The sequence below is a fragment of the Cloeon dipterum genome, chromosome 2, assembly GCF_949628265.1.
Source record: "Cloeon dipterum chromosome 2, ieCloDipt1.1, whole genome shotgun sequence".
NCBI classification, from domain to species: Eukaryota; Metazoa; Arthropoda; class Insecta; order Ephemeroptera; family Baetidae; genus Cloeon; species Cloeon dipterum.
Genome location: NC_088787.1, coordinates 20,117,619 through 20,132,598, shown reverse-complemented (window position 1 = coordinate 20,132,598; position 14,980 = coordinate 20,117,619). Strand labels below are relative to the sequence as shown.

General features: G+C 35.0%; 1 long non-coding RNA gene across 1 annotated transcript in view; it reads right to left on the bottom strand.

The window, feature by feature from the left end:
* LOC135938205 (uncharacterized) overlaps positions 1–14,578 on the bottom strand; it is a 35,587-nt gene extending 21,009 nt beyond the window's left edge. The window contains exon 1 of the long non-coding RNA XR_010574621.1: positions 14,491–14,578. This is a non-coding gene — a long non-coding RNA (uncharacterized LOC135938205). The remainder of the gene's footprint in view (positions 1–14,490) is intronic.
* Positions 14,579–14,980: the final 402 nt, after the last annotated feature.

Sequence of the window (14,980 nt, the reverse complement as noted above, 5' to 3'; positions counted from 1 at the left end):
TAAATTTGCCTCATAATTTCGCACACCGTAAGTTAACTCGCGACGAGAGAAAACGAAATCAAGCGAAAACATCAACAAACCCGTTTAAATTTTTGTGAAATTTGGCAAGGAACCATATATTATACAAAGGTTTTTTTGGCAAAATCTGGAAATTAAACGGTTTGTTGACTCTCTCGCTTGATTACGAATTAATTTCGTCGCAATCTATCTATAACGGTGTTCTGCGTTTTATGAGCTAAATTCCCCTTGTGGTGAAATAAATCATGATTTCCAAAAAGGAGACAGTGCTCGCTGCTTGATCAGCATGCAAACTTTAAAGCCGTTTTTCTCAAATATTTTAACGACAACCTGCGGGAAACTTTTAGTTTTTTCCTAATTCTTTGATACTATATTTGAAGTAAAGGCACAAATTATCTTTCAAAAATGTTCCTTTAAAATTATTTCTGTAGCTCACATCAATCTAAAACAGAAAAGAGCTATTTTACTCTATTTCAAATGTGTTTATCTGGAAAGGAAATGCTCGCAATGAGTTTACGTTTGCTCGTAATTCCTGTGCTGGGCTTTAAGAACACACTGTAGTAGCTTCTCGCACAAGTCACTTTCGAAGCTCTCACCGAGGTTTCTTGTCGCCTGAGCAGCAGCAGAATCTTAACTGCATCGCCATTTATTTCCCACTTTTTACAGCGCCGCCAGAGCCGCCGCCCGCCCGCGCGCGCGAAGACAATACGGCCCCATTGCTCTCGTGTTTGTATACACGAGAGCATCAAGTCATTATTTCGGTTTATTCAAGAAGAAAATTACACAAAAGTATGCGCGCCGGGGTTAGGCGAGCAGGCGAGCGAGCGAGCGACGACGGAGGAGCGAGGAGGAAGTAGCGCAGCATCATGCGAAACAAAGGAGCGCGCCGTGTCTGCTTACACTTATTATATTCTTCAGATAGCCGCCCATATCTCCTCGGTGCTGCGCGCATTGTTGTTGCTTGTTGTTGCTACAAATGATGTATGGGCGGACGCAGCTAACAATGCACGCGCAGCGAAAACAAAATGATGCCGCTCTTCCTCCGTACGCTGCAGGGAAGCATTCTTGCAAAACTCCTTTCTTTCCAAGCAACGCACGCTAGACATCCTTCCGATCTAATCAACGCCAACGAGCAGCCGCACTCATTGACACATTGTGCGTATGCTGAATACTTTTTCCCCATTTCAGAGTGCTATACATCTCCAGGGAATTAAAATTTATCTTGCTTCATTATGAACCAACAACAGGAACCAGCCTTTAGAAGAGGATAATTAGGGTTGAGATTTTAAGACGGTCGATATGTTTTTCTGTGCATACTTTTACATTTCAACATGAAGTGAGCACGAATTATGAAACTTGAAGACCTTTTTTGAGCACTTGAACCATGTTTTGAGACCACTAAAACCGTCTAAAACAGTCTTTTCATCATAAATGTCTAACAATTTTGATAAATTTTTAAAAAATCAATGTCAAATCGTAAAAATTTCCCTAAATATTGCATGCATATTAACTTTTCAGTTGAACCATTTATCATATTCTGGAGCAAGGCAAAAGAGAAAGTTGAGACACTCTTCAAGTCTCACATTCAACTGGACAAATGCAATTGAAAATGGTGTTGGAAGAGCTGCAATTTAAGACTAAATTCTCACAAGGTTTGCGATCGGCGGTGATGTAAAAACTGACGAAATGACATATTATTTAATGAATTGATACTGCATAGCTACTAGAAAAACGTGCCTCAACATATTCCATAGCAAAGGCCATCAGAAAGCCTCTCAGAATGTAGCAAAATCTACTAGAAATTCAATTAAATAAGCCACGAGAACAAAAGCATCCTTTTTTAAAAAATGAAATAAGCATGCATGACTGCATAAGTGTTACGAATAGTGAAGTGAGTACTTTGCGATGTTGCCCTACAAACTAAATATTACCATTCTGCAACATTAATCTGGTCAGGAATTCTCAACGAAAGTAACTAAAAGACACGTAAATTAGCCCGAAAAATTGCTTCAATGGAGCCAAAAAGAAGTCTAAAAACGGTTTACCATGCATCAATTTTAGAAGCGAAGGAAACGCCAAGGATCAGAGAGAAAACTTTTGCAATTTTAAAAAGGAAGGTGCATTGGTAAGCTCTTATTATCTCCATCGACAATTATGAAGAAATTCAGGGAAGGCGTTTTGTACAAATATATACCATTAATTATGTTCTTAACAAAAACTGCATAACTGTTTTACGACTAGATAACGCATGCACCCTCTTCAACAAATTATTTTCTATATTATTACATTTCAAGCCTTATAACTCCTAGACCTCTTCCATTATAAAATGAATTTAGCAAACTTGTGATGATAAATTTCCGTGAATAGCTCTCAATGCTTGTCAATGTCGCTTTTTGTCCTGCGGCAGCCCAAAATGATTGTTCATTTAACACTTTACGGAAATCCCTATACGAGTTACGCACAGGGAGCAATCAGTGCAAACAGCATAGCGCAGAAAGTGGAAAGAAGGCTGGCGCGCGTGATGATCATGAGCGCCTGAGCTTTTGCGAGGTAGACAACACGTGTGACGCGTATGCTCACTGGGTCGCATAACTGCTGCTCTGCTCTCGCCTCTGCGTCCACGATCAGGCCCGTTTTACTTACTTTTAACTGTCCTTGTAATTACTGGATCAATTTTATTTCCTCAAATTAATTCAAGCAAGAGAGCTTGCAATTAATAAGCTATGATTGAAATTATATTTTTAAAAGAAAACAATTTTTAATTCAAATATTTGCCTAAAAATGTGATTACAAGAGAAGAAAATTAACAATTTTACCAGCCGATCGAAATTCAATTTTTGCTACAATATAAAATGTTTAAATGCATAGCATTCCTTGTCTGTTGACTTTTACATTAACTGATAATCATTTGGCATCGCCAAAAAACCGTTTGGGAGGAAAGTAAAAACTTTGTTCGACATCTGCAAGTGTGTGTGAAACGAAGACCTGTTTGAGATGCGATTTGTAATGACAGGTGAGACAAAATTAATGGCGTTGCTGCTGGGAGAGCGATGGATTTAAGGATGGAAGGATTTTTGGACGAGCACCCTGCGGAGAAAGGAAAGTCTGGAAGGGCGGAGTTGCCCCACCTTGGCAGCCAATGGCTACGAGATATCGGCCGCAATCTCTCTTCTTCTCTCTCTCTCTCTCTCGCGAATGGGCCTGGAGAAAAGAAAGGCGAAGAAGCAGCGAGAGAGAGAGAGAGAGAGAGAGAGAGAGAGAGAGAGAGAGAGAGAGAGAGAGAGAGAGAGAGAATTCGGGGGTAATAAGCGCACGAGCGGCATTATGGGGGAAGAGGGAGCATTTTTGGGCCGACCGCTCCGTCAAGATTGATCGCTTTCGGATCGACCGGCGAACGAACGAACGAACGAAGTCATCGGAATTCTGCCAACGCTCCTTTTCTCAGCCTCTCAACCGTTCAGCGCGTGTGAATCGGCGGGAAGGAAAGTTCTCTTATTTTTTTTTTCTTGAATCTCGAGTTCTTTTTGCTTCATTTCCCAATATAACACAAGAGAGCCGATTCATTTATATTTATTACTTTGTTTATATGTTTTCATACGTTACAAGTCCAGTCAAGGCAATTCAGATGAGAATTAATCGGCTATTGCTTTGTATATGTATAGCATGGCAGGTTCCTTTTTCTAAGGAAAAGATTCACAGCACATTAAATTGCGGTATATTGTGATATGGAGGATAGCAGAAAAAGATCCCTTGCACGGTCTGTTTTATTTCAATTATAGGAACTCAACTAAGATAATAGAGTAACTTTTTCACATCATCAACGACAGAAAGCTAAACAAAAATTCCAGTGAATAAAAAAACAATAAATATTCCATAATGTAGAATTAAAACGTGGTGCTTCATCCTCGTTGCTTGTAAATTTCCTTATTTAATTTCACATTGCAACAAATTTTGGAGTCACAGTAGCGCCCTATTTTGTAATAAAAACGATAATGTACACATCAAACAGTTATTATATAAACACATAAAAATAAATTATTGCATCGTTACAAAACATTATCGTGAATACGAAAAATTCAATATCATGGAACACTGCAGCTGGATGCATTTTTCTGCTCTGGATGTCAACAATTCAAATTAAATATTGAACTAACTCTATGATTTGGTTAAATGTTCTAATAAAACTCAAGGAATTAAAAAGAAACTAAATCATGCATTATTTTAATTAAATGACGAACATTTAACAATATGTCGGTTTGGAACTGTTTCTCTCAATTTAAATGTCTTTCTTCTGTGCAGATCGGCAAATGAATAGTTACACGACAAATTTAATTTTGCTCTTCCTCTTAATGAACAACACACAAGGTTCATCACAGTGTTCGTAAAATCCCGCTTATTTTCTGAGCGGGTTTCTTTTTCGGGTTGTCCAGCAATTTACCGAAACACATGTATTTTTGTTGCAGATCATATAAATATTTTATGTTCAATTACCAATAATTAATTTAAAAATAAAAAAAGTTCAGTGCCACTCATCTCATACAGAAACAAATGGATTTATCAAATTTAAATGAATGTTCAGCATACTTTATTAAGTGTGGCGCAAAATATGATCTCTTCTAGGGTTACACTCTACAAAAAATTGGAAGTTTTTGTAGCTGTTTTCTTATATTATAACAAAAAACATTGGTGTATATTGCGTATTACAAAATTTGCGATCCCGAGGCGTTATCAGAGTAAACTTGACCCGAAAAACAAAGCTCAAACGCTAAAGTATTTAGCATCAGGAAGCTTTGAATCACTAAAATACTTTATTGTTTTAATTACTTATTGACTCGTGATTTTGCAAAATGAACTAGACTTAAGCCAGTGTGCGCCGAGGACCACCACACATTGCCTTTGAAATGGCATCTTTTCTGGATTTAATAACGTGAAAAATTCTGGAGCAACTTTACTCGCAAATTAGTTAACACACAGGTCGTGGGGATATCGATTTTTGAATAGTAAAATCGGTTCTTTTAAGTACGCTATTTTAGTCAATATCCGATCCACAAGCTATCAAATTGAAAGAACCAAAATTACAAAAAATCTCTAAAGCTCTCATTTTCATCTTTTTCTTGACTCCCATACAAAAAGTAAAATTCTGCTTCTTGAGTTACGAAAAAATTCCAAAAAAAGAATGTTTCCTTGATTAAATGTTACAAAAAACATTAGAGAAGCATTTTCTTGAATGGTTTTATTCAAAAGTAATTATTTTAATGGCGTTTGACTGAGACGCGTCACGTTCGTCCATAATTATGAAAATTTACGCTTCTGAAGTGTCGCGTGGAGCAATTAAACCTTGCAGCACATTTATTACGAATGCACACAGACACAATGTATGTTTATGTGCGGAGGTATTTGCAGCAGTGGCAGTTATTTATCGAGGTTTTTGCAAACAAACTGCATGGCCAATAAAGCGGCGGCGGCGGGCGTTTGAGTGTGCGTTCGCCGTTCGTCAGCCGCGCGCGTGTGGGTGTACATGTGCGGCATTAGCATTCAAATCATTCAAATGCGCGCCGCTGGACGAGCGAGCAAAGGGTTGATGTCGGGTGCTGCTCTCTGGCTCCGCCGGCCGCCACTACACTCGAGCCTAACCCTTTCTTTTCGCACGCACGAAGCAAGAGGTCTCTCGCGCGAATCGCTTCTTACTCTCAGCTTCAATCGCAGTCGCTCGACGCAGCTTCTGCTCCCGTTTCAACGGCTGCTCGTAGAATGCATTGTGGAAAATGAAAATTTGTTAGTTGGAATCCTCTGACACCAAACATAATTAATTAATTTTTACATTCGGATTTAGAAAACATGCATGTGTTTTAATAATAAAACTCCATGCATGCTTTTGTGTCTATGAATGAATGGTCTTTTTCTTTAAACTGAATATATTTTTAACTTACTGAAATTACTGAGGCGTGCATCTAGCGAATTCTGTATAACGGGTACTATTCCTTTGGCATATTGTCATTCTAATTGTATTCAAATGATGAAACAGCTCAGTCAGAAAGAATGGCATATTATTTAGAGAGTAAATGCTTAAAGCCGATTATATATAAATTAGCCTAGTTACTTTTATTTTTAAGAGAGCTCTAGAATTTATTATTAAATCATCTATTCTAACCGAGAGAATTGTTTCTCGTGCAGAATCATAAATCATACTCGAGAGAAATGTTATGCATTATTATTATTATTATTACAAAAATCGAAGAAACAAATTTAACCTTGATTTTACCTTGGATCCGCGAAGGTATATCGGTATATCGCGAGTTTACTTACAATGTATGGAATTCCCCGCCAAACAGCATGATTTCTATATAATCCATTTTGATTTATAGAAAAAATACACACAAATGGCTATAATCTACGTGAATTGATTAAATATTATATAAGAATAAAAAATTCCCCATATAAACAATTTCATGGCTGTCTTTAGCCGCAAAATTAATTATGATTTTGCAGCAGTTGCAGCCTTCATCATAGTACACAGTTTTTCATACACTTCTAGTTTTATCTTGTCATAATAAGCAAATTTTGTCTCTTTGAAATATTTCCAATAAAGGATGGAATCAATTGATTCATATCTTTAAGAGAATGGATTATAATTAAATTAATCATCGACGGTGTACGAAAATTAATATTTTTTCAAAGAACAATCGAGTGTCTGCTAATAAATTTCTTTGCTTTTGTCGGACACTTCAAAGTGGAAACGGTGGAAACTTTCATTATAACAATTAAAGAAATGATAACCAATGAAAATAATTTCTTGTCATACTGTTACTTGATCTTAAAAATTAATAAATTGGTCCTCTTGGCAACTTCGTTGTAGTTTTGCCGTTAAATTAAATTAATTTAATTCTAACAATTGACGCTTTCATCAAATCATGGAGAGCAAAAATATTTAAATAGAAATAATATTTTTTACATAGTTATAGTAAAGTTGTTTGATAGGTATATATAATATTTCATCTCTCATTTTCCTTAATTCCTTGTAATAATGAAATTTAAGTTTTTCCCCATTTCTATTGATTGCAGGTCACACACACAATACCGATATTAAACAATTTGATTAATATCTAATATCATAGATGTTGAAAGGGTGATTCAGAATTTTAAATTTTATCTAAATTTATATTTAATGTTATTCTTAAAATATCAATTGTCAGTAAGATAAAGATGTTTTAAACTTGATAAAAAATATAAATAATACTTGAAATTTATATTAAAAGATTTATACTTTGTTAAGCTTCAAACAATATTTAATCCAAAAAATTAAAATGGTTATACTTTATTTTTATAGTTTAAAACTATTGTTTATTAAATTGTAATATTATGTTTAGTTTTCAGAATATTACAATGGCAACTCTGCACTTTGTAATGAGTGTAGGTGAACGTTTTCAACGATTGCTGATTCAAAATTTATCTGCAGCTTATATTGTAGCTTAGCTATGAATTTTGTTTTTGAGGTAAAGTAAGTGCTGCTGATGAAACCTGTGGGACCGAAACAGCCACTGTACGGTGCGAGAGCGTGTGATAGTAATTTTACTTTACAAATTTTGGACTTGTTAGCCTTCCATGCCTGATTTTTGCTTGTGGGAGTAACCATTGTAAAAGCAGTAGAATTCATTTCACCCCACATGATTTTCTTTCTTTTTAATTAAACAGTTCTCATATTATGTATCTTGCTTTTCTGCGGATTTTTTATTCTTTCAAAATAAAGCTAAAATTTATGTTTTATAATGGTTTATAAATATTTCCCATGTCATTTCCCTCCACATACAGCTGGATGACAGAGTGCTATATAGATAGTATAGATATAACATTTTCGTATGGTGGATCATGGTAAGTTCGCAAGTGAGGTGAAAAATATTGCATGTTCAATCAGAGTGAACCTAGGGTTCCCTTAATTACCATCGATCTTTTATTTAGTCTATGTAATTAATAAAACTATACATATTTTACAATTGTAGATTCTAATTTAAGCGGAAGCACACGAAGGGGTCATGATGTTGGGTTGAAAATAAAAGCACCTTCCTTGGTTTGTTTATTATCTGCATATCAGTACCAGAGCAGGAAGTTTCTCCAGTGATGGGATGAAAAATAAACTAATCAAGTTATTTTTAATTTACATAACTGAAAGTTTTTAGATGCGTAAAATAAAAATATCTTTTTATTTTGGTGAACAAGTTTAGATCCGAAAAATTTAGCTATGAGTTAGTGCATCACAAATAAATTTTAATTTGCTTTATTGCTAGCATACCTAATGCGCATTTAAAATACGTTTTCAAACAAATTTTGATCTGGTCCCTTGGCAGGCAATTTAATTGAATTTCGATTAGACCATTTCCGTGACATATATATATGTTCTTTACAGTAGATAAATAAATCGAATTCTGATTATGGAGAACATTACTGCGCTTGGAAAATGCACAGAATTGGACAAGTGTGCGCGGTGAACAGACTGCTAAGTATGGTAATTACCTTGCTTTTCAGCAGTAAATGGAGTAAAAGTGCACAACATTTAGTGTTCCCATTTATCCCGGACTGATATAAAAGGCCTTGCAGGTGCAATCTCGCTGCTTTTCTTTTCCATCGGCGGCTTGGCACATGTTGCGCTGCGCGATACATATTATTTAAAATTGACCACTTTGTGCAACAAACGTCCGTGTGTGTACTTTCTAAAGAATACATGTATAATAATTTTCAGGCAAAAGTGAAAAGTGCAGACTCGGGAATAAATCTACGTCGCGCTGTTTTCTTTCTTTTTTTCCCTCTGCCGCCCGCGCAACGAACGAAAGTTAATTGAAATTAAGACGTCAAGCTGAAAGAGCGAGTTGCGGCAGCAGTCGTTGGAAAATTTGAATTTCAAATCAAATTGCTCCTTGTCCGTCAAGTCGCATTACCGTTGACGCGTTTGAGCTGCCGCCATTCTAATGTGTCCGCAATTAGCGGCGCGCGTCAACAAAAACAATGGAATAATGTGTAATCTGTCTGACATTTTAGTCGAATCAGCTAGTTAGTCGGCAAAGCTGCACACATTTTTTCCCGTTTCTCAAGGCATTGAATGCGTAAACAGTCGGCACAACTAACTCACGTTTAAGAGCTACTTATATAGATGTATTGATAGTTTGCTAATGCGCTTTTCACTCTCGATTGTGTTTAAAGATTAGAACTATATTCTGTCCAGCTTAGTTCTCATTAGGATATTAGGAATTCTACGTTTTAGTTTTGTAGGTGACGTTATTGAATACACGTGAAGCTATAGACCTGATTTGAATCAACTTCATGAGTTGAAATTTCTAATTTTTACAACTTCTGAGCTGTATGAAAGTTTGCTAAAATGAAAATTGCTACAATTTAAAATACCAGTCTTGTTTTAATTAAAATGGATTTTTGTTTGTAGACCAGACAAATCGACGGATGGCACCATCTAAGCATAATTTTCTTAAAAATATTTATTTTCAAAATTTAATAAATCAGAGTGTACTAGACCTAAAAATAAATCTTGGGACATTTTGGAGAGCAAAAATGAAATATCTTACAAATTTAGCCTCAAAAATCGATTTTTAAATCATTCCCAAGGATTTACGTCATGTTGAGCTTGAAAGCTCGCTATAATAAATTTGAATTTATTTGTCTGGATATGGCTATGGATGGGGCAAGAATGCCACGATCACTCAAATTAATAATGTCGTAAAATTGTAAATCTTAAAAGGTTATCATATCATCGTGTAAAGTAATTGTAACCTGGGAGAATTGAAAAAATTGGTTATTGCAACTTTTAAACAGTTATTTTTATCTATGTAACTATACATACTTAAAATCTAAATCTCCGTTTGCATTTTTTGTTTATTTTAATAGCAAAATTTTTTGGTAAAATTAAAAAATTGTATTTATTACTTAACTTTGCATTTTATTTCTGATATCATAAATTTATTTATATATTTTATTAGTTTATTTTTATCAACAATTTTATTTTTGTAATAAAAATTGTATTCAAATAATATAATTTATATAAATTTGCGAATTAACTTAGTAACAATCATGTGTAAATAATACTTACAGCTTGTCTTGTATTATGCGTAGGGATGTGCAAAAATAGTCGATTTGGCAAAGAAATAATCGATTATTATAGTCGGAAATTCAGAGGCAAATAATCGGTTTTATAATCGGTTTCTAGTCAAATAATCTATCAAATAATCGGTTTCATATGTGGTTTCCTGTTCCTATATAGGCGATAAATTATATATATATTTTTCTATGCTACATTTTTTATTGGAAAAGCAAAAGAAGTTCGTTAAGAATATTAAAATTTGTAACATTTTGCCGAAAACAATTTTAAATTTTCATATCACTATTAGCTCTTGTGGAATGTTTTAATCGTGTTGAAGTATTTTTAGACCGTTAAAATTTAATTAAAGTCGCACAGATAGGTCAAAATACTTAAACAAAAATAATTGTTTGAGTGAAAAAGTTAAAGTAGAACAGTCCGCTAAAGATTAAATATTTTTGCATTGTTGGCTCTATATTGTTTTTGGAACTAAGCAACTTCTACAATGAGCAATAATGAAATCAGGTCTGTCAAACAATTAAAGTTCAGATATTGCCTAACTGCTTGACAAATTATAGAGTTTGTCAAAGAGTTTTTCGCTTAAAGAGGAATGATACCGTAAACGCCTGGAAATTGTTTGTTGCCAATGCATAAACTCATCCCTTAGGATTCAGTTAAAGCCTAAATTGACCTAGGAAGCACTGTAATTTTGCGAGAAAATTGGCTGGAAAGTTACCGTGCTTTTCAAATGAAATCCGATTAATTTTAAAAACCAAGAGTTTGCCCAATAAGTGGCATACACCGTTGGACAGATCTCAACGAGAGGAATCGAAATTTGCCAAGAAAATATGTTCAAGCACTGTAAATTTTGGAGAAAATTGGCAAAATTTGAATTTTTATTGTAGGAAGGTCAATTTTTTACTGTTGCAAATTGTTGAACAAATTGTTAATCGATCAATTGTTTATGGCATCCAACAATTTAAATAATTTTCAGTTCTTACAAAATTTTCAGTTTCGACAAAATATATTGGAAAATAACCCCTTTTTTAAGAAATCAGACAATAATCGCTTTTTTTGTGGGAGATAATCGAAAAATAGTTGGTTTGGATGAAATAATCGAAAATAATCGATTTCTAAAATCTGTCAAAATGCTTAAAAATTGATAATTCGTACTCATTTGATAGTCCCGACTTCATACAGGCAAAAGAAAAAATAATCGATAATCGGTTTTGCACATCCCTAATTATGCGGTAATATCAAATAGCAGTTAAATTTATTGCAGCATTCAGTTAGATAACCTGCATAATTAAATGTTTAATTGAGTTAAATTGGTAAAATTTATATTATTTTCATGTGTAATTTATAATTGCAATTACATTTTAAACTGTGATTGAATTTCCACCAAGCAATAAACAAAAAGGCTTTAAAATATTTTAAATTTACCAACGCTCACTCAGAAAAAATCCGCCCATACCTTATTTCAAAATTTAAATAGTTGTTATATTTAAATTAAATGCAAATCAATACAATAGGAAAGAATTGGCACGAAATTTTCACAAAAATCAGGCTTTACAAGTAAATTGCAGTAGTAAAATTTGGATTTTGCGGGACAATTTTGGAAAATTTTTAGTACATCTTCTCCTTTAAAAAAGGGTGTGCTTTTTGTATTCCTCTTGCCAAGCCTGATTGAACTGACATAAAATTTGATGTCACAAGTGAAGGCTGCAAAGGTAATTTCGGTTTCTAATTTAAATATTTTAAATGTGCTCAGGATTATTTAATATTGAGAATAAGCTTGAGGGTTGTCCCATGAAATTATGTCAAGTACTGAGAAAATTTCGGATTGATAGTTAATGTTTGTTTTCAATTAAATTCCACTTAAAAGTGACGAAAAAGTCGAGTTATTTTCAATTAATCGTATTTTGCAAATATTCATAACTCCAAGTCTTGGGTCATACCCATCGAATTTGCAAAAAGTACACTCTCTACCGTTAGACTTTTCTTTCCTCTCCCGAATATAGCTAATCCACAAACATTTAAAAAAATAAATATGTTAATGTGTAATAATCACCTAACATAATCTATTATGTCTGTATTTTACTGCACGAAGCAGCGCAATACTATTTTTGTAATTAAGATTTCTGACCAAAAAGTATATCTGAATGTCCCAAAAATATTTCGCTTTGTTTTTAATTTAAAAATGCACTTATTGTTAGGTCAAGGGTGAGTATGATAGAACCCACTTGAAAAATAATTGGGACTTATAATAATCCCATTTTTATAATTCGTTAAATCAATGAAAAGATACAAACTTTCTACATTGTGATAAGTGACGATGAATGATTATTTCATTGAACACTGTTCAAAAGAGTACTACAGACAAAGAAAAATAAAGAGATCAACGTTCACTTCGCTCTTGCTTCGCGGCTTGAGACAACGATTAATTGTTCTTATCACAACCGAGAAAATGATTATTGGAGTTGATTGGTTTATCATGATAAGTGATGAATTTTATATTTTGTTGGTTCATTCGACAGTTTTTTATGAATGCGAGAGTTTAAATAACATAGTTTTGACGCCAAAATTACTTTGATAAAAATTTAAACTGATTTGAGCATCCTTTTTTTGGAGGGGGGGATAGCTAGCGGGGGAAAAATTCTCCAATCTTTGTGCTAAAATGTTTCGACTTGACAGGGGCTAAACGGGCGCACGCAGGCCGCACAGGAGAGAGCTTCGCAGCCCAACAGAATGACCAACACTGGTTCCGTATCAGGTATAGACTAAAAATTATTTAATTAATTTAGCCGAATTAATAATGATTGAATGCAACTTATTTTGTTCGAAAGATTTTGAATTGGAATTCAACCCTTAAATAGAGTTTGTTAAAAAAACTTAAACTTTAAGACCAGAAAAAAATAAACAAAAACACATGCAGGTTGTTTATGTTATTTAAGAATTGTTGAATGGCTCAGCTCTGCGAGAATTAATTAAGTATTTAGATAACATTAATGATGATTGATGCTCTTGTTCTGTTTACGCAGGCCTCATCAGCAAGTCTTAATTTACACAAAAACGAAATATATATAACCTCAGTATTTTAGCTCCACAGAATTCCTAATTAGCGATCATTTTTTTTTTAATTGTTTCGAATTTTCCCTAACAGCTATTCATCCTTGGATTAATCTACGCACTAGTGCTGAGCTATTCGAAAATTAATTTCATACCTTCTAGCTAGTTCAAAACCAAATTCCAAATGACATTTTTTCTACCTTCAGTTATTTTCTTTTTAATAAAACTAACTTGACTAACTCTGTACAAAAAAGAATAAAAATTGACAAGTTGCATAAACCCTTAGTTATCAAAGCCGCCAAGAGATGGCGCGACCACAGACTTTCTTAAAAATTTTGTTTTAAGCGGTATTGAGGCATTTCCGCTGCGATTTCACACTCAATCTAGCTATTTTACTTTTTTTAATTAATTTGCTAAAAACCAAAATCGGTTCAGCCATTCGCCGTAGAAATGTTGGAAAATATTTTTTTATTTCAAAAAATAGTTTTTCACGATTCTACGGCGATTGGCTGAACCGATATTGGTTTTCAGCACGTCAAAAAAAGCAAATTAATTGAAGAATGCACAGTAGCTCGATTGAGTCTGAAATCGCAGCGGAAGTGCCTTAAAAGCGAAAGTCTACGGTGGTGCCATCTGTTGGCGGCTTTAAACACTTAGGGTTTATGCAACTGGTGAATTGTTGATAAAAAAACCCTACCCTTCTTTGTTTCGTGCAACAAATAATAAGCCTTTTCCGCAATCTGCAAAATTTATTATTATTTTTCTCCTGAATTATTGCCAGCCATCAGTCTGACGGTTGGCTATCTAGAATGCAGGGTGCGTGCACGCTCTGTTCCGGTGGAATGCTTTATACGCTGGCGATAAAAAGGCAAAAAGTGTCCAATAAATAAGAAAGAAATCGCTCGGTTGTCCAAAAGTGTCATTCACGCGCGCTGTCTCGGCCGCGGCGCTTCCTCCGATATGCATGCGGCAAATAAATATTTAGTCGTGAACTCATTGCGCGTAGTATCTTATCGCGCATAGACTACTTTGTGTGTTTGCCCGCGGATAAAAATACACATACACCGAGTGCGCCAAGCGGTGGAATGCAAATAAAAAAGGACGCGAGGCGGAGAACATAAATACGTGTATAAAAGTGCGGACGCAGAATATATAAGACTCGAGTTTATATATTTATACACACACACACGCGGCGACGGCAGCGGCGCTCATTTATGATATCCCAAGGCTAATGCAATGCATCGACCCCAATAAAAATAATACCACACAATTTTCCTCGTGTCGTGCTAGCTATTGAGAGTTGAAATTCTGCTTTCCTTACCTACCTCAATGCACCTGAAGGAATGGTAGCCGCCGCGCGCGGCAGTTTCTATGCTCTCGCGCGCGGCGGACACTGCAACGCCGACGACGACTCGCTGTAATAATACGCTAAACTCTCCGTGTGTGTGATCGAGTCTGTTTGTTTGTTGCCGTTTCTTCGCGCACAGTGTGTGTGTGTATGTTTGCCCTGAAACAACGGCCGCAATATAATTATTATAGGTGTAGGGCACGCAAGTTGAGCCGAAGGAAAAAGAATGCAGCAGACATGCACGTCAAATAATGAGCGAGGTGCCGCGCCATGTTAATTAATTGGCCTGCCGCTGCTCCGAGAAATGCAGCACTGAGGTTTCGCACTTTCAACGGCCTGCTTTTTGCTTTAATTAGTCGGATTTTATGCAGAATATAAGAATGCTTTGGTGAACAACGGCCAGGAATTAATTACACATACCCTGTGCTGCACGTCAACCTGTCGGGGGAGTTTAAAAAACTGCGCTT